The sequence below is a fragment of the Nicotiana tabacum genome, chromosome 7 (assembly GCF_000715075.1).
Source record: "Nicotiana tabacum cultivar K326 chromosome 7, ASM71507v2, whole genome shotgun sequence".
Lineage (NCBI taxonomy): Eukaryota > Viridiplantae > Streptophyta > Magnoliopsida > Solanales > Solanaceae > Nicotiana > Nicotiana tabacum.
In genome coordinates this window covers 72,446,981-72,471,067 of record NC_134086.1, presented here as the reverse complement: position 1 = coordinate 72,471,067, position 24,087 = coordinate 72,446,981, and positions in this window count along the sequence as shown.

Here is a 24,087-nt window from a genome sequence, read left to right as displayed (position 1 = left end):
ATATAAAATAAAACCCCAAATCTCGTATTTATAATGCACCTTCCGAATTCCCTCAGTGCTGACCGCGGAAATCACCGCTGACCGCGGTGGAGCACCATTGACCACGGTAAATCCACCGCTGCAGCGGAACATATTGATTGCAGTGATAGGCTTTAGTGTTTTGGCCATAACATTCACTACAGATGTCCAAATTGTGATATCTTTATATTTATAGAAACTAGACACGAAGGGATACAACTTCTATTTTTGAATCATTGCAAAATTCCTTGTAGATCAAAAGATATAGGCGTCCGAAGTCGGACCAGTGAACCTGCAGATCTTCATCACTGCGGAAAAACTTCCGCCTCAACAGTAAGACCACCGCCCCGGCGGAAATTCCTTCGTCCCCACCTAAGATTTAAGCATCAAAACCATTCCCTAAGTTCTGGAATGTCCGAACTCGCTCAAAACTCACCCGAAACACACCCGAGGCTCCCGGGACCTCAACCAAATCTACCAACACATCCCATAACATGATAAAAATTTAGTCGAGCATTCAAATTACTCAAAACAACACCAAAACACCATATCCACCTCGGGTTCAAGCCTAAGGACTTAGAAACTTTCAAATTCCACAAAAAACACCGAGACCTATCAAATCAAGTGTGATTGACCCCAAATTTTGCATACAAGTCATAAATGACATAATGGAACTATTCCAACTCCTTGAGTGGGATTTTGATCTCGATATCAAAAGGTCAATCCCTCGGTCAAACTTCCAAACTTCGACTTCTCATTTTTTCCATTTCAAGCCTAATTAAACTACAAACTTCCAAAAAAAATTCCGGGCTTGCTCCTAAGTCCAAAATCACCATACAGAGCTATTGGAATCATCAAAAATCCATTCTGGAGCCGTTTACTCAATTCCGGTCAAATTCTCATCGCTTAAGCTTCTAAAGCTAGAATCATTTTTCCAATTCGACTCCAAAACCCCTGATTAACTGAATTCAACCATGCACTTGAGTCGATACACATAATATGAAGCTGTTCAAGACCTTACGCTGCTGAACAAAGCTTAAATTCTCAAAATGACAGGCTGGGTCGTGACATCCTGCCCCTCTTAAAACATACGTTCGTCCTCGAACGTACCAAGATTCGCCTCAAAGCTCTCAAATTGCCGAATGCGCACTTCCAACATGCACCCGTGGGTGATACCACATCACCCTAATTCACATAGACTTGATGACACCAACTCAACTGAAATTTAGCCTTTCTAGCCACACCAATAAGCTTTAGAGCCAGAATTCTCACCTCTCATTCAATTCCAAACGACCTGATCCTAAATCCATATCCGATATCAGTCTCAACCGGTGTCACACCTCCTTTTTCTAACCTCAGAAGGGGGTATATAGGAGTTTTTTCCAATTTAAGTGATAATTGAAACAGGATTATTTACTTATTGTTCGGAGTTGCCACTTGGGATTATTTATGGTGTCCCAAGTCACCGGTTCAAATCCCAAATAGAGGAAAGATTGACTCTATTTTATAGTTCGCGAACACAAAATTCAGGTAAAGAATTCTGTTAACCCGAGAGAAGTTGTTAGACACTTCCGAATTCTGTGGTTTTAGCACGGTCACTCAACTGTTATTATTGCCCTAATTATCTCATTAATTACATATTTTAAACCTGTTGCATCTTATTCTTTCTACCGCTTTTAAAAAATCCACGATTGTCATACACCTAATTATTTGATTACACATTGCAAATCATGTCACGGGAACCATACCCACGATCTACAACATGTTTATTTTATTAACAAGATTGAATTGTGGCCAAGTCACATAAATGTACCCCTAGATTTTATAAATTAAAGCATCAAAACTGTGTCATGGAAACCGTACCCGTAGCTAGGACAATTTATAAAAAAACTCAATTTCATAAACTTTAGTGCCCGAGCCCCTTTAATCTAATTTGACGTAATTCAGATGAAGAATAGTAACCCAATTTCTATATTGTGACAAAATCATGTTCAGCTATAACCAATTCAAGTAAACACGAGAAGATAACCAAGCGAGCAAATTCAAAACCATGGATAACAATTACAGAATCAACGGGATCATATGACCAAACAAATAATTAATATCAAGCTTGCATAAAATGAATAGAGGATAAAAGAATTGAACCTCAATATAGCCGGACAATTGATTGTTTCATACTTTGAACTCGATATTTAACGAACCGCAGACGGAACTCGAATTAGCACCGGAAAACTCAACACCCAAACTCGAAATAACTAGGCTAAGCCTCTTGCTACAACTTCCTGTGACATGAATGTGCTAGTTGAAATATCATTGACAAAGATCTCCCATTTCTTAAAATCTATCAAATACCTCCACTGAAACTGAAGCTTCTCCAAATTCAACAAACACAACTAATATCAAAACAACAAATTGCCCAAACACTTCCTTGCCTTTGATTTTCATAACTCACTATCAAAATACACCCCCATGTTTCTTCCTTTCCTATACATTTTTTCAAGCTCAACTACAAAAAAAAAACTTCATCAACTTCTCATAAGGCTACTCGGAAACTCAACAATATGGGAAAATAACCAAAACCCACAAAGAAAATGTCTTGAAAATGAACAGCTTGATAATCTTTTAATATTATGTCTCTGTTTAGAAAGTGTATACAAGCAAATGAATGCTGAGATTCAAACAACCATAGAGATTCAGCAACTCGAACTTGACCAAAAATAATGGACGACACTTCAATCAGCATCGAACGGCAACATAGCGGCGAAAAACGAGAGAGAAAAGGGCAAGATATGAGAGCGACATGATAGCAGTAGCGTTTGCCAGATTCAATGGAAGTCAGTCACCACCGGCGACTTTGACATATAGCACGACGATGGGGAAAAAGGATGAGGGAGATGTCTCATATCCAGATACGACTGCTGATTCTTCTTTTGTCTTAGGGTTCTGCTGTCTTTCTCTTCATGCAGAAGATGAAGCTTAGCTTCAAAAATCAATAGAAACGGTTGTTGCTGTCTCCAGTCTAAGTCCAAACAGCGCTGCTTTAGGTCTAGGGTTTATAGGTCTAGGTTTTGATGTGTTAAGTTGAGGAAGATGACCTCCAAGGTCCCTTTTTTGTCAAAAATGGCCCTCTAGTTTAGGGGTGTGTGTATGGAGAGGGAGCTGAAGTCTTGGAGTTCTCTGTTCAGAATAAAGCTGGAAAGGGCGCTGGATTTTTTTAGTGAAGGAGCAGCTTAGCCTTTTTTTTAGCTTGGAGAAGATGGTCCAAAATGGCTCCCGGATCCTTTAGGTCCTAGGGTTCTTTTTATGTCTAGGTCTAGGATTTTAGGGGTATTGGGCTTGGGTTATTATGGTCTAGGTCCGAAAATTAGGCCTAAAAATGGGTTGTTTGAGCCGAGATTTTATTCTTTCTCCGTGAACGAGACTAAAAATATGCCCTCATTCACTAATTAATCCTACTTAAGTAAAATAAGACTAACCGTTAAAACAAACCTATTTTGTTTGGTATTTTCAAATATTATATTAAAATAAAAATAAGATACTATTTTTGTATTTGTATTTTTTATATCAATTAGCTAAATAAATAAAATAAAAAAATATTTTTGTAATTTTCAATTTTGTTTGATAAAATTAAGTAAAAGAGTCAAAATTATTTGAAATAACTATATTAGACCTAAACTAAGTATTTAAATGCTAAAATATGTAAAATCTTGGGGAGGGTAAAAAATTACATATCTACAACTGCCCCTCTTTGACTGGAAACACGAAGTATTTTCAGACAAAGAACGACTAGACAGGTTTTTTGACCCGAGCCTTATTTATAGACACCAAAAACTAAGAGGAAGGAGAGTGTGACTGAGCCCTGGTATCTGAGCTGCCTACATATCTTTAGCTATAAAGGAATCAGGCCATGTGTAGTTCAGAAGTAGGAACAATGATGGAGTATACCGAGGTGCAGAGCCGATCGAGATGCCGTTCCATCGAGGTTCCGGTCCGCGGTCCTTTAATTTCATCAAAATCAAAAAATAAAAATGACTAACTAAGCCTATCAACTATAAGTTACAAGATTCCTATCTATAAGTCTTCTGAAGCTTGATCTTGAGTCTTAAATGATTCTTCATGCAGAGTTTAGATTTGAACCTTGATGCTTGCTAGCTGTAGTTGCTAATTCATTCTTCTTCGGATCAAGACCGAACATCCAATGCTCGTGATTTGATCCATTTCTTGAGCAGTTCACATCTTTCTCTACTTACTCATTTTGGATTCACTTTTTTTTTTAATTCTGGATTGTGACTAACTTCTGTTGATCATGTCGGACTGTTGACTCGCATTCTTGCCGCGAGCTTCTCCTACTACTAACTTGAATTGAATTCTAAAATGACTTCCCTTGTTCTCCAGGTGGCCCCAGATTGCTAAAACTTGAACTGTATTCCCTTGTTCTCCAGGTGGGTGCCTGATTGCCAAAATATGAATTGTATTCCTTTTTTCTCCAAGTGGGAGCCTAATTGCCAAAAACTTAAATTGTATTCCCTTGTTCTCCAGGTGGGCGCCTGATTGCAAAACCTTGAACTATATTCCCTTGTTATTCAGATGGGTGCCTAATTGCCAAAACTTGAACTGTATTCCCTTGTTCTACAAGTGAGCGCCTAATTTCCAAAACTTGAACTGTATTCCCTTGTTCTCCAGGTGGGCGCCTGATTGCCAAAGCTTGAACTGTATTCCCTTGTTCTCCTGGTGGGTGCCTGATTGCCAAAACTTGAACTGTATTCCCTTGTTCTCCAGGTGGGCGCCTGATTGTCAAAAACTTGAACTATATTCCCTTGTTCTCCAAGTGGGCACTCGATTTCCAAAAACTTGAACTGTATTCCCTTATTCTCCACGCGGGCGCCTAATTGCAAAAACTTGTAATGTATTCCCTTGTTATCTAGGTGGGCGCCTGATTTCCAAAAACTTGAACTATATTCCCTTGTTCTCCAGGTGGGCGCTTGATTGCAAAAAACTTGTATTATATTCCCTTATTCTCCAGGTGGGCGCCTGATTGCCAAAAACTTGAACTGTATTCCCTTGTTCTCCAAGTGGGCGCCTGATTGCCAAAAACTTGAACTGTATTCCCTTGTTCTCCAAGTGGGCGCCTGATTGCCAAAAACTTGAACTGTATTCCCTTGTTCTCCAGGTGGGCACCTGATTGCCAAAGCTTGAACTGTATTCCTTTGTTCTCCTGGTGGGCGCCTGATTGCCAAAACTTGAACTATATTCCCTTGTTCTCCAGGTGGGCGCCTGATTGCAAAAAACATGAACTGTATTCCCTTGTTCTCCGAGTGGGCGCCTGATTGCCAAAAACTTGAACTGTATTCCCTTATTCTCCAGGTGGGCGCCTAATTGCAAAAAACATGTACTGTATTTCCTTGTTCTCCAGGTGGGCGCCTGATTGCCAAAAACTTGAACAGTATTCCCTTGTTCTCAAGGTGGGCGCCTAATTGCAAAAAACTTGTACCGTATTTCCTTGTTCTCCAGGTGGTCGCCTGATTGCCAAAACTCGAACTGTATTCCCTTGTTATCCATGTGGGCACCTAATTGCCAAAACTCGAACTGTATTCTCTTGTTCTCCATGTGGGCGCCTAATTGCCAAAAACTTGAATTATATTCCCTTGTTCTCCAGGTGGGCGCCTGATTGCAAAAAACATGAATTGTATTCCCTTGTTCTCCAAGTGGGCGCCTGATTGCGAAAAACTTGAACTGTACTCCCTTGTTCTCCAAGTGGGCACCTGATTGCCAAAAACTTGTACTATATTCCCTTGTTCTCCAGCTGGGCGCCTGATTGCCAAAACTTGAATTATATTCCCTTGTTCTCCTGGTGGGTGCTTGATTGCCAAAACTTGAACTGTATTCCCTTGTTCTCCAGGTGGGCGCCTAACTTCCAAAAACTTGAATTGTTATCCCTTGTTCTCTAGGTGAGCGCCTGATTGCCTAAAATTTGAACTGTATTCCCTTGTTCTACAAGTGGGCGCCTGATTGCCAAAAACTTGATCTGTATTCCCTTATTCTCCAGGTGGACGCCTGATTGCCAAAAACCTGAACTGTATTTCCTTGTTCTCCTGGTGGGCGCCTGATTGCCAAAGCTGGAACTGTATTCCTTTGTTCTCCTGGTGGGCGCCTGATTTCCAAAACTTCAACTATATTCGCTTGTTCTCCAGGTGGGCGCCTGATTGCAAAAAACATGAACTATATTCCCTTGTTCTCCGAGTGGGCGCCTGATTGTCAAAAACTTGAACTGTATTCACTTATTCTCTAGGTGGGCGCCTGATTGCAAAAAACTTGTACTGTATTTCCTTGATCTCCAGGTGGGCGCCTGATTGCCAAAAACTTGAATAGTATTTCCTTGTTCTCCAGGTGGGCGCCTAATTGCAAAAAACTTGTACTGTATTCCCTTGTTCTCCAGGTGGGCGCCTGATTGCCAAAACTCGAACTGTATTCCCTTGTTCTCCATGTGGGCACCTAATTGCCAAAACTTGAATTATATTCCCTTGTTCTCCAGATGGGCGCCTGATTGCCAAAAACTTGAACTGTATTCCCTTGTTCTCCAGGTGGGCGCCTGATTGCCAAAAACTTGAACTGTATTCCCTGGTTCTCCAGGTGGGTGCCTGATTGCTAAAAACTTGAACTGTATTTCCTTATTCTCCATGTGGGCGCCTGGTTGCCAAAAACTTGAAATGTACTCCATTGTTCTTCAAGTGGGCGCCTGATTGCCAAAAACTTGTACTATATTCCCTTGTTCTCCATGTGGGCGCCTGATTGCCAAAACTTGAATTATATTCCCTTGTTCTCCAGGTGGGCGCCTGATTGCCAAAAACTTGAACTGTATTCCCTTGTTCTCCAGGTGGGCGCCTGATTGCCAAAAACTTGAACTGTATGCCCTGGTTCTCTAGGTGGGTGCCTGATTGCAAAAAACTTGAACTGTATTTCTTTATTCTCCATGTGGGCACCTGGTTGCCAAAAACTTGAAATGTACTCTGTCGCACCTCCTTTTTACCGTGCCCGTGGGGCGCGGGGGGAGTTTTCTTCAATTTAAGGACAGTCGAAACGGGATTTATTTAATTATTTCAGAGTCGCCACCTGGGAATTTTAAGGCGTCCCAAGTCACCGGTTTTAATCCCTGAATCGAGGAGAATATGACTCTGTTTATTATTCTGCGAACCAGAAATCCTAAGTAAGGAATTCTGTTAATCCGGAAGAAGGTGTTAGGCATTTCCGAATTCCGTGGTTCTAGCACGGTCGCTCAACTGTTTTTATTATTGGCTTAATTATCTTGATTTTATTAAATATCGTTTTTGTTACGTGATTTTACCACCGCTTTTACTTATTGTGATTAAGGGCCCTTCTTTGAATCGAATTACGCGTACGTATATTCGTGTTATAAATTTAGAAATGCGGAATTGTGTCACGCATACGTGTACACGATAATTTTTGATAATATATTCAAACGATCATTTTTTCGAAATTGTGTCGAATCAAGAATATTTGTTTTTATGAAATAGTGAACCGCACATCTCAGGTTTTTATGAAATTAATTTAACATTTTTTGGAGAAATCCTTTTTATTAAATATTCGTTCGAAATTGCGCGTACGCATAATCCGAATTTGCTTTTAAAAATATAATCAGGGTACGCGAACGCATCCCTAATTGCGCAAAATAATTGTAATTGTATTATGGATTTTCCACAAATTGTTTATTATATTCATACATTTTTTATGTGAAAATCATGAGAACTCCCATTTTAGAGGCCCTTAAATTCTTTGAAAAGAATTCACAATCTATTAAATGTTTCCAGCCGATTATATTTCTACATATGAATTATATTCTTCCGAGCCATTCAAAGAATTAGGAGTAAAACAATCAAAGTATGATTAAGAATACCATTTTTTCTCGTAAATACAATCTATATGTACACCCAAAAATGTATTGCATATAAAACTAAAAATGACTTATAAAGGGAATATTTTTGAAGAATTTTCATTACCTTGATTTAATACAAATTCTATTTCTACTTACCATTGATATAAAATATTGCAGTTCGTGTTTATACATCTCATCTCATTCTCATATGCTTATTTTTAATCTAATAGGCGAAATTATTTTAATTAATTTGTTTACGGTGGTAGATAAGCATCAAGTTGGTAAGAAAGGGAATTATTATGCAAATTGATTCAATAATATTGCCTTACATGCAACCTAACTGTATGTTGTAAACATCGTAACAAACTATATTATATCACCTTTCGCCAATGGTTATACACACATCTATAAAAATACCATCAATACCATCTTAACCTTATCTAACAACAGAAGTTAGCAATGTAGCTTCTTGATATTTCTACATTATTCTTTACTTAGCTAACAACACTATAAAATTTAAATAATGGCCAACTTTACGCCACGTTTCCTACCTTGACAGTTCAAATATGACTAAACTATGAAAAATTAACAGGCTATTAAAACAAACAAAAATACATGCAGAATACAAAAGAAATAGAAAAGTACCTCTGAATCTTTCAATTTTAACCGGACTCGAACTCAACTTGGATTTGGACTTTGTTTGAAATCAAACAGACCTTAGTCGAAGTATTTTCCACTGAAAATACTTCGACTAAGGTCGATTAAACCTCAATCTTTATTTAATTTGGGCAGAATCCAAAAGTCTGGTATTTCTAGGGTTCCTGAAGGTTCGATTTGGGACTTAACCATTTTTAGTCAGATTCGAGGGGGACCAAATACGACACACGGGTGAGGGTAGCCTAGGGGTCATTTGGTGTCAGTTTAGAACAGATCTGAGTTTGTGTTCTTGTTTGGTCCGAACCTTCAAAAGAAGATTCGAAGAGTTCTGAGGGGATTCGAACCAAACCAACACCAGATCCATAACGAGGCATGCTAGGGGGTGCTATGGTGTTAACTAGGGGTTGTTTGGTTTAGATCTGAGCTTGGCTCGAATCTTCAAATGAAGATTCGAGAACCTTCAGGAAGATTCGAGCCAAGTGGCTAGCATATCTGGATAGAGGATGTTCAGGGGGTTCTGGGGTGTTATTTTGGTGACCGGCGGCGTTGTTGCCGCCGGGTTTCAGGCGGTGGGGAATAAGGGCGGCTAGGGTTAGGGGTTTGGTTTGGGAACGATGATGAACAGTGAGAGGAGGGGGGGTGTTAAGTTAGGGGCCGGGGTAGGGGTTTGGTCCTTATATAGGGGTGGGGTGGATTGATCTCATCCGTTGGATCAATTAAGATGCACGGTTGAGATCAATCCACTTAACCAAACGTTGTCGTTTGGTCTAAGTTCAGGGTCAGCCTGGATCGGGTCAAAGGGTCGGGTAATGGCTTACGGGTAAGGGGTAAGATCTTAACCGTTGGTTGGATTTGATCCAACGGTCCCTGATAAGCTACGACCAAACGCTGTCGTTTTGGCTCGTCTGGATTGGACCGGACTTGGGCTGCCTGGATTGGGCTAAGGGGGGGTAATTTGGTGTTGGGCCTGGATTTTAATCCAGGTCCGATTTTCACATTCTATTTTTTATTTTATTTTATTATTTTTATATTTCAATTTTCTAATTTAAATTCCTAATTTTAATTATAAAACAATTTTAACTTCTAGACAATATTAATCACTTTATAACAACTGTTCAACATACAGACAAAACATTAATCACACAGTGGAATATTTAAAATAGAACAAAAATGCATATTTTTGTGTTTTTATTTTGAATCAATGCATAATTAAATCCTAGATATGCATGCAACATATATTTTTATTTTTATTTTCATTTTGTTACGACAAAGTAAACATTTACGGATATAAGACAAATATTTAACAAACATCACGCAAAAATTCAAAAATTGCACAGTAAAAGAAATTTATTTTATTTTTGATTTATTTTGGAGTAGTTTTTCGTGAGGCAAAAATCACGTGCTCACAGCTGCCCCTCTTTGTGCGGAAACTCGAAGAGTTTTCGTGCAAAGATAAAGTGAGTGGATACGAGCGATTTTTGCCCGTTCAAATACTCCGTGGGAAGCATTTTTTGAAAGATTTGACCGAACCTCTACTTCAAAGGTTTCCTACATATCCTTGGCTATAAAGGAATCAGGTCAATGTAGTTTGGGAAGTTTTGGGTAGCTGGGACTACCATGGGACTGTGATGTTACTGCTGCTTCGTGCTGTTTTTGCTGCTTGCTGACCTCCTTATTACACCTTACTTCCAAGGTAATACAAAAACTAAACTAGACTATGGTACATGAATTATAAAATCTTATCTAGATCATGCCCTTGCGTTTCTTGTTGTCTTGATATCTCGGTGTCTCTTGGGCATTTGGCTTATTCCGTATTCCTTTTTAATTATGTCCCGTATTTTCTTTATCTGTTTGGGATTCTTGTTGTTTCCTGCTGGGGACTTTGTTGGACTCCTCTGCTTTATTGACTCTGAATGTGCTCATTTTTCATATGAGCGGGTTTTTGATTCCAACACTTCAATTGTATTCCCTTGTTTTCCAGGTGGATGCCTAACTGCTTCTTTTCTTTCTTCATCCTCATTCTTCAGGTGGACGCCTGACTTCTTCAATTCTTATCCTCATTCTCCAGGTGGATGCCTGACTTCTTTTAATTTTTATCCTCATTTTCCAGGTGGACGCCTGATTTCTTCAACTCTTTGTCCTCATTCTCCAGGTGGACGCCTGACTTCTTTTAATTCTTCATCCTCGTTCTCCAGGTGGACGCCTGACTTCTTTAATTCTTATCCTCGTTCTCCAGGTGGACGCCTGACTTCTTTAATTCTCATCCTCATTCTCCAGGTGGACGACTGACTTCTTTTTAACTTCTTCATCCTCATTCTCCAGGTGGACGCCTAATTTCTTCTTTTCTCATCCTCATTCTCCAGGTGGACGCCTGACTTCTTTAATTCTTTGTCCTCGTTCTCCAGGTGGACGCCTGACTTCTTTAATTCTCATCCTCATTCTCCAGGTGGACGCCTGACTTCTTCAATTCTTATCCTCATTCTCCAGGTGGACGCCTGACTTCTTTAATTCTCATCCTCATTCTCCAGGTGGACGCCTGACTTCTTCAATTATTTGTCCTTATTCTCCAGGTGGACGCCTGACTTCTTTTCTTTTCATCCTCATTCTCCAGGTGGACGCCTGACTTCTTTTTAACTTCTTCATCCTCATTCTCCAGGTGGACGCCTGACTTCTTCAATTCTTATCCTCATTCTCCAGGTGGACGCCTGATTTCTTCTTTTCTTATCCTCGTTCTCTAGGTGGATGCCTGACTTCTTCAATTCTTTGTCCTCATTCTCCAGGTGGACGCCTGACTTCTTTAATTCTCATCCTCATTCTCCAGGTGGATGCCTGACTTCTTCTTCAATTCATCCTCATTCTCCAGGTGGACGCCTGACTTCTTCAATTCTTTGTCCTCATTCTCCAGGTGGACGCCTGACTTCTTTAATTCTCATCCTCATTCTCCAGGTGGACGCCTGACTTCTTTAATTCTTTATCCTCATTCTCCAGGTGGACGCCTGACTTCTTTAATTCTTCATCCTCGTTCTCCATGTGGACGCCTGACTTCTTCAATTCTTTGTCCTCATTCTCCAGGTGGACGCCTGACTTTTTTAATTCTCATCCTCATTCTCCAGGTGGACGCCTGACTTCTTCTTCAATTCATCCTCATTCTCCAGGTGGACGCCTGATTTCTTCTTTAATTCTTATCCTCATTCTCCAGGTGGACGCCTAACTTCTTCAATTTTCTTTGTCCTCATTCTCCAGGTGGACGCCTGACACAAATGTTGTTTTTGCCCCTGTTTTAAATCAAAGAAAACTTCATTTGTTTAAAGCAGGGTGGCTAACTGGGGTATTCTTGCCGATGGTGTGGCTTCTTCTTCGTCTTGTTTTATTGCCTTGGAATGGTTGAAAAAGACTGTTTTGTCTTTATAATTGATCCTTGACTATAGGATTCCTCTATGTATGTTTTCCTTCAAACCCTTTTAACTGTAATCATATGTCCCTCCTGACATTGCTGATCCACTTTTGATTTCACTTTTCTTCCTCCCATATCTTATTATTTTTATCTCCCGCCATTCATGGTCGTATTTTGCATCATGTAATCCTGAATCTTGGTAGTGTACCCTGACATTCCTTCTTATTTGTTTGGAATAAAACTTATCTCAAAGCTTTAGAAAAGTAAGATTATTAGTGACGAAATGCGCTGATTTCGACAATTATAGAATGAAAAGAAGAATCCAAGTTTGGATGACTGTTGGAGAAAGAAATAAAAACTTATCTGATTGGAGTTACTGGCGCCAATGATCAGGGTATGCATTTCGGATTAATCAACCCAGTCTTTTAATCAATCTCCTTTCATTTGTCTCATTTTTGTTTTCCCCCAAAATTTTCGTAATCCAACTTCATTTTTCATTTCACAGACCTGTTGGACTTGCCATATCTCAAAGAGTTTTCACCGATAAACCTTCCTCATTTGTTCATTTCTTACTTCTTTTTCGCCTTATGGTGCCTACGAAGGTTTTCACCAATAAGATTCTCTCATTTTACTTTCTCTCAACTTCCATCGCCTTATGGTGCCCGGGTGGGTTTTCACCTATAAGACTCTCTCATTTTTACTTTCTTTTCTTGTTTGTACCAGAGTGTTATGAACCATCTTCATTTGTTTGACTCAGCATTTTTCTAAGATTGATCGAAAGGCCTTTTTGGTATGTGGTTGGAAATGGAAAGGTATCAAAAGCTAAACAGTTTTGGTATGGGTTTAAAATTACAACTCTTGGAATCTTTTCTTATTTCCAATACAATTCTTGCCCCAGTTTCTTGATTGGGGTCTCTTGAATTTCTTTTTGTGCACATTATGTATATTGTGCACCCTATGACCGAGCTGTGAGGCGCCTACGTATCCTTCTTTGAGGAATCAGGTCAAACGTAGTTCACTAAATAATAGTGATTTTTTTATTACATGTTTGATTTTCATTGATTCCAAAAGAGGGTAAGAAAGAAACAACTATGGCTCGAAGGGGAAACAAAGGGTATAGTGTTTGGATAGCAGAATAAATTGCCTTTGTCATTCCAATCTTTGAAATAATGCTAAATACAAACATTCAAAAAATTATGCATAATATCTCTTTACCGCGTCAGAATTGATCGCCATGTCTATGCATTTGCCTTCAAAATCTGTTAAGCATAGTGCACCATTCGATAATACTCTAGTCACAATGAATGGTCCTTGCCAATTTGGGGAAAATTTGCCTTTTGCCTCAACCTGATGCGGAAGAATACATTTCAGCACATGTTGGCCCACTTCGAACTTCCGTGGACGCACTTTTTTGTTGTATGCTCTTGCTATTCTTCTTTGATATAATTGACCATGACATACTGCGGTCAATCGTTTTTCATCAATCAAGTTTAACTGTTCTAGACGGGTTTTGACCCATTCATCATCATCAATCTTTGCTTCGGCGATGATCCGAAGGGAAGGAATCTCAACTTCTGCAGGAATTACTACTTCAGTGCCATACACCAACAAATAAGGCGTTGCTCCTACTGAAGTGCGCACAGTAGTGCGGTATCCCAATAATGCAAATGGTAATTTTTCATGCCATTGTCTTGAACCTTCTACCATTTTCCGAAGTATCTTCTTTATGTTTTTGTTGGCTGCCTCGACTGCTCCATTCGCCTTGGGCCGATATGGGGTAGAGTTGCGATGTGTAATCTTAAACTGTTAACATACTTCCTTCATTAAGTTGCTGTTAAGATTAGCACCGTTATCTGTGATGATCACCTTTGGGATTCCGAATCGACATATGATATTTGAGTGGACAAAATCGACCACAGCTTTCTTGGTCACCGATTTGAATGTTTTGGCCTCAACCCATTTGGTAAAATAATCAATGGCTACCAGAATGAACCTGTGCCCATTGAATGCTGCCGGCTCAATTGGTCCAATCACATCCATGCCCCAGGCAACGAAGGGCCATGGTGCCGACATTGTGTTCAACTCGGATGGTGGAGAATGAATCAAATCTCCGTGTATCTGGCATTGATGACACGCGCACAAAACTGATACAATCTCGCTCCATGGTAAGCCAATAGTAACCAACTCGGAGGATTTTCTTTGCCAACACATATCCACTCATGTGGGGTCTGCAAACTCCCGAATGTACTTCAGACATAACAGCTGTAGCTTGTCTGGCATATATGCATCTTAATAATCCAAGATCTGGTGTTCTTTTATACAAAACTCCTCCGCTTAAGAAGAATCCATTTGCCAATCGCCTAATGGTCCTCTTTTGATCTCCTGTGGCTTGTGCGGGATATATCCCCATCCTGATATACTCCTTGATGTCGTGGAACCATGGTTTACCATCAAATTCTTCTTCAACCATATTGCAATAAGCGTGCTGATCGTGGACTTGAATATGTATCGGATCTACATAAGCTTTGTCCGGTTGATGCAACATTGATGCCAGGGTAGCCAATGCATCGGCAACCTCATTATGGATTCTTGGAATATGCCGGAATTCCACTGATTGAAACCGCTGACAAAGATCATGTAGACATTGTCGGTAGGGTATGAGCTTCAAGTCTCGGGTTTACCATTCTCCTTGAATTTGATGTACCAAAAGATTCGAATCTCCCATGACTAAGATTTCTAGGATACTCATGTCTGCGGCTAGCCTTAACCCCAAAATGCAAGCTTCATATTCAGCCATATTATTGGTGCAATAAAATCTCAATTGAGCCGTAACAGGATAGTGATGCCCTGTTTCAGAGATGATTACAGCTCCTATCCCGACTCCTTTCATGTTAGCGGCTCCATCAAAGAAAAGTTTCCAGCCAGGTTTTTCAATTTGCTCCACCTCGTCGATATGCATTATTTCTTCATCAGGAAAATAGGTTTTCAACGGCTCGTATTCCTCATCGACCAGGTTTTCAGCTAAATGATCAGCCAGTGCTTGGGCTTTCATTGTAGTCCGAGTCACATAGATGATGTCAAATTCTGTGAGCAATATCTGCCACTTTGCAAGTCTTCCCGTTGGCATAGGCTTTTGAAAAATATATTTTAATGGATCCAGACAAGAAATGAGGTAAGTAGTGTAGGATGACAAGTAGTGTTTCAATTTTTGAGCTACCCAAGTCAGGGCGCAACATGTCTTTTCCAGCTGAGTATACTTAACCTCATAAGCTGTGAATTTCTTGCTAAGGTAGTAGATGGCCTGTTCTTTTCTGCCAGTGAGGTCATGTTGTCCCAATACACAACCAAATGAATTTTCCAAGACCGTCAAGTAAAGAATCAAAGGTCTTCCTGGCTCTGGCGGGAACAACACGGGTGGGTTCGACAAGTACCCTTTTATTTTATCGAACGCTTCTTGACACTCATCGGTCCATTTGACCGCAGCATCCTTTTTCAACAATTTGAAAATTGGCTCACAGGTTGTTGTGAGCTGAGCAATAAACATGCTGATGTAATTTAACCTTCCCAGCAAACTCATTACTTCAGTTTTGTTCCTTGGAGGTGGCAATTCTTGGATGGCTTTGATTTTTGATGGGTCTAGCTCGATGCCTCGTCGACTGACTATGAATCCCAGCAACTTTCCAGATGGAACTCCAAATGCGCATTTGGCAGGGTTAAGCTTGAGGTTGTACCTGCGAAGTCTTAAGAAGAACTTCCTCAAATCCCCAATGTGGTCGGCCTGATGCTTTGATTTTATGATCACATCGTCCACGTATACCTCAATCTCCTTGTGTATCATATCATGAAACACTGTGGTCATCGCTCTCATATAGGTTGCTCCGGCGTTCTTCAAACCGAATGGCATTACCCGGTAGCAATAAGTTCCCCATGGTGTGATGAATGCCGTCTTTTCTGCATCTTCTTCATCCATCAGAATTTGATGATACCCGGCATAGCAATCCACAAATGATCCTATCTCATGCTTGGCACAATTATCGATCAAAATATGGATATTGGGTAATGGGAAATTATCCTTCGGACTGGCTTTGTTGAGATTGCGGTAGTCGACGCATACTCTAATTTTGCCGTCTTTCTTTGGCACAGGAACGATATTAGCTAACCAAACAGGATATCGAGTGACTCGAATGACCTTTGCTTCCAATTGTTTGGTGATTTCTTCCTTAATTCTCACACTCATATCAGGCTTGAATTTTCTCAGCCTTTGCTTGACAGGAGGCACCGTTGGATCGGTGGGCAATTTGTGAACCACTAAATTAGTGCTCAGGCCCGGCATGTCGTCATACGACCATGCAAAAACATCTTTGAATTCTATGAGTGCTTTAATTAACTCTTCTCGGATCTTTGGTTCGAGATGGACACTTATTTTAGTTTCTCGGATATTACTCGTGTCCCTTATATTGATGTCTTCGGTATCACTCAAGTTAGGTTTGATTTTTTCCTCAAAGTGAATTAACTCTTTACTAATCTCTTCAAAAACCTCATCTTCATCATATTCTGATTCATAATCACAATATATTTCTTGAGTTATTACTTCGGAACCAGATTAATTTTTAAGACTGGGCTGAGGATTCCTCATGCATGCCATATCACTAGAGCCAGCGTAAAAAGAACTGTACAGAAAAAGAAAAGGAAAAGAAAACTATCAGGAATGATAATAATAAAAAAGGAAACTGCTTTTTATTGGATTATGAAAGATAACAAGGTTTGTACACTTCAAACAAACTGTAAGATAAGCTTTGGGATTACAACCCTGAAGTAACCCAAACAAACTTGAAAGAAAATCAAAATAAACTACCAAGACTCCTTTCGAATGGGGAGAGGAGTAGCTTTCCAATTATTAAGCTTTGTTTCTGGCCCAACGAATTGAACTTCTGCGTTGCTACACCCTTCTCCGCTTTCCAACATATTCACATCATCAAACAATTTCTCAAATCTTTCAATTAATTCCTCCTCAGGATTGACCCGGGATTTAGGAATTGTTGTTATCGGGCGATTTTTAGCACCGATCTTGACAAAAGACTTTGATAGAGGTGGGACTGGTTTTGGAAGATCCCATGCCGTATGTTTCAGCTTTCTGGCCTTTTTCACATCGGTGATAGTGGGTATAAATCCCAAACCGAATGTTCCCCAGTTCTCGGGGAGAGATACTGGTTGTATAATTCCTTGCAAAGATAAGCCCAGACCTTTGCCGGGTATAAAACCATTCTTTAACATTTCATAAGCTACCATGACTGAAGTAGAGGTTACCTTTGGATTCGGAAGGTACTTCCCTTCTGGAATTTTCTCTACCGACACTGTATCGGACACTTGGTATACCCATGGTCCCTGGTCATTTTCTATTCCCTCGACCGGTACAATGGCACTGCTGCGAGCATTTAAACTTTCTTCCCCATGTACAACTATTTCTTGATGATCCCATTCAAACTTGACAGCCTGATGTAGTGTTGACGGGACTGCTTTAGCAGCATGGATCCATGGTCGGCCCAACAACAAGTTGTAAGAGACAGTTATGTCCAACACTTGAAATTCCATTGTGAATTCAACTGGCCCTATTGTTAGTTCCAACACTATGTCGCCAAATGAATCTCTGTTTCCACCGTCAAACCCCCGTACGCAGATACTATTCTTCTGGATCCTTTCCTCTTTAATTTTTAATTTGCTTAAAGTGGAGAGAGGGCAGATGTTTGCACTTGACCCATTGTCAACCAATACCCGGGTTACTACGGAGTTTTCATATTTCACGGTGAGGTAAAGAGCTCTGTTGTGCTCGGTACCTTCCACAGGCAATTAATCATCACCAAATGTAATTCTGTTTGTCTCAAAGATTCTATTGGCTATTCTTCCCAAATGATTTACAGAGATTTTTTCAGGAACATGAGCCTCATTCAGGATTTTCATCAAAGCCAGACGGTGCTCCTCTGAATGGATCAGTAATGACAACAATGAAATTTGAGCGGGTGTCTTCTTCAATTGATCCACAACAGAATAATCATGGAGTTTCATTTTTCTTAAAAACTCTTCCGCCTCTTCTTTCGTCACAGCTCTCTTTATTGGTGTTGGATTATTTTTAGTTTTCCTTAACTCTTCGGGCGTAAAACATCTTCCCGAACGAGTCAAGCCTTGCACCTCACACACTTCTTCCTTGACTTCTTTTCCCTTGTACATTACAGTAACCCGTTCATTGTTCTATGGGATGGCTTTGTTGTTGATAACTGACAACTGGATTATAGGTGTGATAATAACCCGATCTGTACGGGCTCCTTCCACAAATACAATGGGTTTGTTAGCAACCCCTGGTACTATCACTTTCGGCCTTTCTTGATTGTGGCAACTTTGCTCGATGATCCCTCCTCGACCATCATAGATGGTTCATCACCATTTCTGTTCTGCTTAAGTACCGGCTTCTTCTCTGTTAACCGCTTATCTGGCTTGGCTTCATGAGACTTGATCATCATGACAGTTTGTGACGGCTTCTTTTTCTCCCCATCAGCTTGTATGATTTCTATCATATTGGCCTCTTGATGGGCTGACATTGGATTTCTATTGACATTGGGAGCTTCGGGGGTTTGAACCTCGATTTTATTAGTATCAATCAGCTCTTGTATTGCATTTTTCAAATGCCAGCATTTCTCCGTATCATGGCCTGGTGCACCGGAGCAATATTCACAGCTAATGGTGTAATCCAGATTCTTTGGAGGAGGATTGGGTAGATTGGATTGTATTGGTCTTAGCATGTCTAGCTGTCTCAGCCTGTGGAACAGACTAGTGTAAGACTCTCCCAGTGCAGTGTAAGTTTTCTTTTTCTGTTCCCTTTCTCCTCTGAATGCTGGCCTAGGCCTGAAATCTGGTCCGGGATAGGCTCGTGGGTAAGTACTTGGTATGGCAGGAGCACGCCAATTGGCGTGAACAGGTGGCTGATTGTATGTTTGAGCATGGTTAATGAAAAAATGAGGCTCCGAAGGGTGATAGTAGTGTTGGGATGAGTCGTGGTGGTAAGTTGATTGGCGTGGTCGTTGTTGATTATAGTAAGGCGGTGAACCTCCGGGTCCTGACCAAATTCCCGAATCAACTACAGCTGCCTCTTCCCTTTTCTTTCTTCCGATTCCTCCTACCCCGCCTTGAATAGCTTGAGTAGTCACCTTAATCGCTGAATAGCTCATGATTTTATTTGTCTTGAGGCCTTCTTCCACCATACCTCCCATCTTTACTACTTCGTTGAATGATTTCCCAACCGCTGAAACCAAGTGGGCATAGTAAGTTGGTTCCAAGGCTTGGAGGAAGTAGTCTACCATTTCACTTTCCTTCATAGGAGGATCCACTCTTGCTGCCTGTTCTCTCCACCGAAAACCATACTCTCTGAAACTTTCATTGTGTTTCTTCTCAAATTTTGTCAAAGATAGTCGATCTGGGATGATTTCCAGATTGTATTGGAAATGGTATGTGAATGCCTGTGCCAGGTCATCCCAGGTGTACGATCTCCCATGGTCCTGGCGTGTATACCACTCCAAAGCTGATCCGCTTAAACTTTGACTGAAATAAGCCATCAATAATTCATCCTTTCCCCTAGCTCCTCGCATCTTGCTGCAGAAACCCCTTAAGTGGGCTACTAGGTCGCCGTGCCCGTTGTATAAGTCAAATTTGGGCATCTTGAAGCTGACTGGTAATTGTACATTGGGGAATAAGCACAAATCTTTGTATGCTACACTGACTTGCCCACCTAATCCTCGCATGTCTCTGAACGATTGTTCTAGACTCTTGACCTTCCTGAACATCTCTTCTTGTTCAGCATTTTTGGCTGGTTTGTCAATTTCGGTTGGGAGATCAAAACGAGGTGCAGTTGAATGAATTTCGGAGGCTTTGAGGGTGGGCTCCGGGGGTAATATTGGTTGTCCTGGGCCTGGAATGTAGGCTCACTAGGAGATTTGTGGAATGTAACCGGGGAAGGTGCTACGAAAACAGGAGTCATAGGTGGAGGAAAATATGGAACTGGTTTCGGAGGTGGAGACTGCGATGTCTGAGAGGTGGTGCCTCGGTAGTGCTGGTAAATGGGAAAATTTGGGGATAATTCAGTGGTAATATTATCCTGAGTTTGGGTAATTGATAGAGCAGGGTTAGTTGAGTAAGACGGGGGTTACTGTCCTGTAGACCAGACTTGGTACATTTCAGCCATTTGCTGCTTGAGTTTAAACATCTCTTCTTTCATTTTCCCGACATCCATCTCCTCTAGCTCCATACCTGTGTCAACATCTGGGATAGACATACTTTTGGGTAGTGGTCCTTTTGATCTCGTATGATAATGATAATATGCCAGTATACTCTTTAGAGGAACTAACTGCTTGAATTTTGACAATGAACAAACTTGTTAGTTTTGAGAGTTTAACACATATATAATCGCACGTTGAGATGCAATGCTCCTAGACAAATAATCCCTTTCTATTATGCATTTGCTCGGCTGCTTGTGTCGTCCCAGCTTTCTTGAAATTTTTATTGTTATTCACTTTTATTTATTATATATATCTTTTATTGTGGTGGTCGAATCTTTATAGAGATTGCCTACGTATCATGCCCCCGCATGAATAAGACCTTGCGTAGTTCTGACATGAGGCAAACACTTTTATTCATTATACAAAGATGAACAGACATTACATTTGAAAACTTTGTAAGAAAATGGCTTGAAACCCACACACTTAAATCAAAACAAAAGATACAATTCTTAACATCTCACAACGTGCCCCACTTTCCATTTGTGTTATAGATTATTAGATTTTTTGCTCTGTGTGGGGCTTGACCTGGATGACCTTCCAGCGTACGATACATCCTTTCCAACTCCATTGCTAGATGATGGGCAAAAGTGGGTGCATGCTCTGTAAACCTTTCATAATCCATTCCTTGGCAATTTACGTAACTTTGAGAAGTGTAGACCGCCAGGTCGTGGATTTGTGCCCTGAAATCTTGGAGACGTTGGTCTTGGTTCTGCAATTGCTGCTGACGAGTGGTGGCTATATCTCTGACACGGTTTTCACGATCTAGAGCTGATTCTAATAGAGCTCGGAGTCTGGCCTGCTCTAATCTTGCATGCGCTCTTTCCCTGTCGATGTCTGCTTGTTGATGTTCTCTGTTGCATCTTCTTGCCTCTTCTAGTTGTGCACGAAGCTGATCTTCTGATCGTATCCAATGGTCTTTTTCCTTCTTGAATTGTGCCCTGTCTTCTTCGGATTGCCTTACTTGGCGTTCCTTATTAGATCTGGCCTCTTCGTTTAATTGTTGGATCCTTTCTTTTGCTTTGCTCAATGCCCTTTCGTTTTCCGCAAGAATGGAATCATAATCTTGCATTCTTTCAAAAAGATTGGCGATGGTTTTTTGATCCTTCCAGCTCCTCTTTGGTGTTTCAGAAACTCTTTTCATTTTTTGGAATCGAGCATGAAGATTTTCATTCTCACAAGCTAGACTCTTCTTCTCGCCTTCGGCTTCCTGTGCTTGCAAATCTTTCTCCAGACTGAGGCTTCTCAGATTTTCTTTTAGGGCATGGATAGTTGCTTTGTACCCTTTTTCCTTTTCTCCCCAGATCAAGCGCTCTTGGATTTTATCATTAAAGTTTTGAACATGGGGTCTTTTTGTTGGCCTTCTTAGCTCAGGCTCTGGTACATCATCCACGCGAGACCGTTTTTCAAACCACCTTGCATATCCAGGATTTATCTCACCCTTTGTAGTGTCTGGGACTTGAGTATCACTTTTCAAGTATCGACATCCATTCCACATCTGCTGAAGTAGAGCCTCGGGGATAGTGGCTTCTGGGTGTAATTCGATTACTTGCATACTCAAATCTTCATCATCAGGAACTACTTGATATCTCCCTAGTTGTCTTAGGACTCTTACTGGCGCATACGGCTGAATGCTTCTCAATCCCAATAGTAGTAGATAACTATTTGAGGTTGACATGTGTATTACTTCCCTCATTGGGAGCCATCCCAAAGTCCATTCAATTTGATTTGCCGTTAAAGCCCTTAGATGAGATACCTATGCTTCTATTCCTTCTGGAGCCTAATAATTTTTTATTCTTTCCTCATAACTCTCAATGCGATTATCATTGTTTGGCCCATACTGTATGATCTTGGGCTGTTGTTGGATATGTTCAATCACCCACATTTGCAACAAAATTTTGCATCCTTCGAAGACTTTTGCTCCTGATTTACATAAAGTCAAAGCCCGATAAATGTCTGATAGAATGATGGGGATAAGGGTGTGATTTTCTTTGGTGGTGAGGATTTGCACAACTTTCGCGGTGCGAATATCAATTGTTCGCTCTTTGTTTGGGAAGACCATGACTCCTAGAAAAGCCACCATGGGCAAAGCGACGGTGAATCTGCCAAGTGTCTTTGTTTTGCTTGTTAGTAAGGTCTTTCTCATGAATTTCGAACCCATCTGACTTTCCGAACCTTAAATACAAAAAGTTGAAGGAACAACATCCATTGATGACATTGTTTTTCCTGATTTGACTGCTGATGTTCAGAAGACCGAAGAATCGATGTACCGAAGGAGACTTTGTGAATATAAGGCTTTGATTTCTTAGACTTCCGTCAAAACCAGCATAGCCAGCTATCTCCTCTAATGTAGGAGTAAGCTCGAAGTCAGAGAAATGAAAGACATTGTGAACAGGGTCCCAAAAGGTTACTAACGCCGCAATCAGATAATCATGGGGTTTAACTTTCATAATGTCCGTGAGATTTCCCAAATGCTTGACGACCCATTTTTGACCATCTTCGCCTAAATCATACCACCACATTTGAAGCTGAAATAAAAACTCTTCTGTATTCGTGGATGGGGGGTTTTGCGTGGTGCTCATTTTGTATTTGAAATTTAATTTAATCAAGTCAAAACTCATTTTGAAAAAAAATCAGTTTCAAAATTTTTTATTTACTAAAACCTTTATTTCAAGATTTAAAACTATTTTTTGGAAATTTTAAAACAACCCATTTTATTCCTTGGTTCTCACCATGATTTCATTTAAGCTGGTCAACAAGCATGTTCGAGGCAAATGAATGCACAAGTAGCAAGTAGGATGCATCAGGATGGTCTTTTTGTTTCGGGTTCACCTGTCCTAGACAGACCCAACCCCTGTGGTGAGTCTCCAAGGCCAAATGTACATGATGCAAATAGACGTTCCAACTAGGGATCCGGTACATGGCTGAGTTATTCTAAGTGTAAAACCTGAGGTTGATTGTTCTAAACCTGGCTGACCCAAACAGACAGTTTGAGCCGAAGCGGGGGCAACGTACCGGAAGCACGAAAGTCTATCCGGCCTAGTTACTTGTCCCAACTCCGACTTATTTGGTATGACTTTAACAGAAAGGTGGGCCACGCGCACGTGTGCACCATAAATTTAGAAGACTCATAAAGAAGGGGGTTTCGTAGCAGTTGTATATATTCACAACTCAAATAATATTAAAGCGGTAAAAACATCATTTAGCATATTAGCATATAAACAGTTGAAAATCATATAGTAAATAAAGCCAATTAACACAGATATTTTAAGCTCGAGTTCTTTAAACCCTGAACCAATGGTTCTGGGTTACAGTTTACACTGCACACTTTTTTCCCCAGCAGAGTCGCCAGAGCTGTCGCACCTCCTTTTTACCGCGCCCGCGGGGCGCGTGGGGAGTTTTCTCCAATTTAAGGACAGTCGAAACGGGATTTATTTAATTATTTCAGAGTCGCCACCTGGGAATTTTAAGGCGTCCCAAGTCACCGGTTTTAATCCCTGAATCGAGGAGAATATGACTCTGTTTATTATTCTGCGAACCAGAAATCCTGAGTAAGGAATTCTGTTAATCTGGAAGAAGGTGTTAGGCATTTCCGAATTCCGTGGTTCTAGCACAGTCGCTCAACTGTTTTTATTATTGGCTTAATTATCTTGATTTTATTAATATCATTTTTGTTACGTGATTTTACTACCGCTTTTACTTATTGTGATTAAGGGCCCTTCTTTGAATCGAATTACGCGTACGTATATTCGTGTTATAAATTTAAAAATGCGGAATTGTGTCACGCATACGTGTACACGATAATT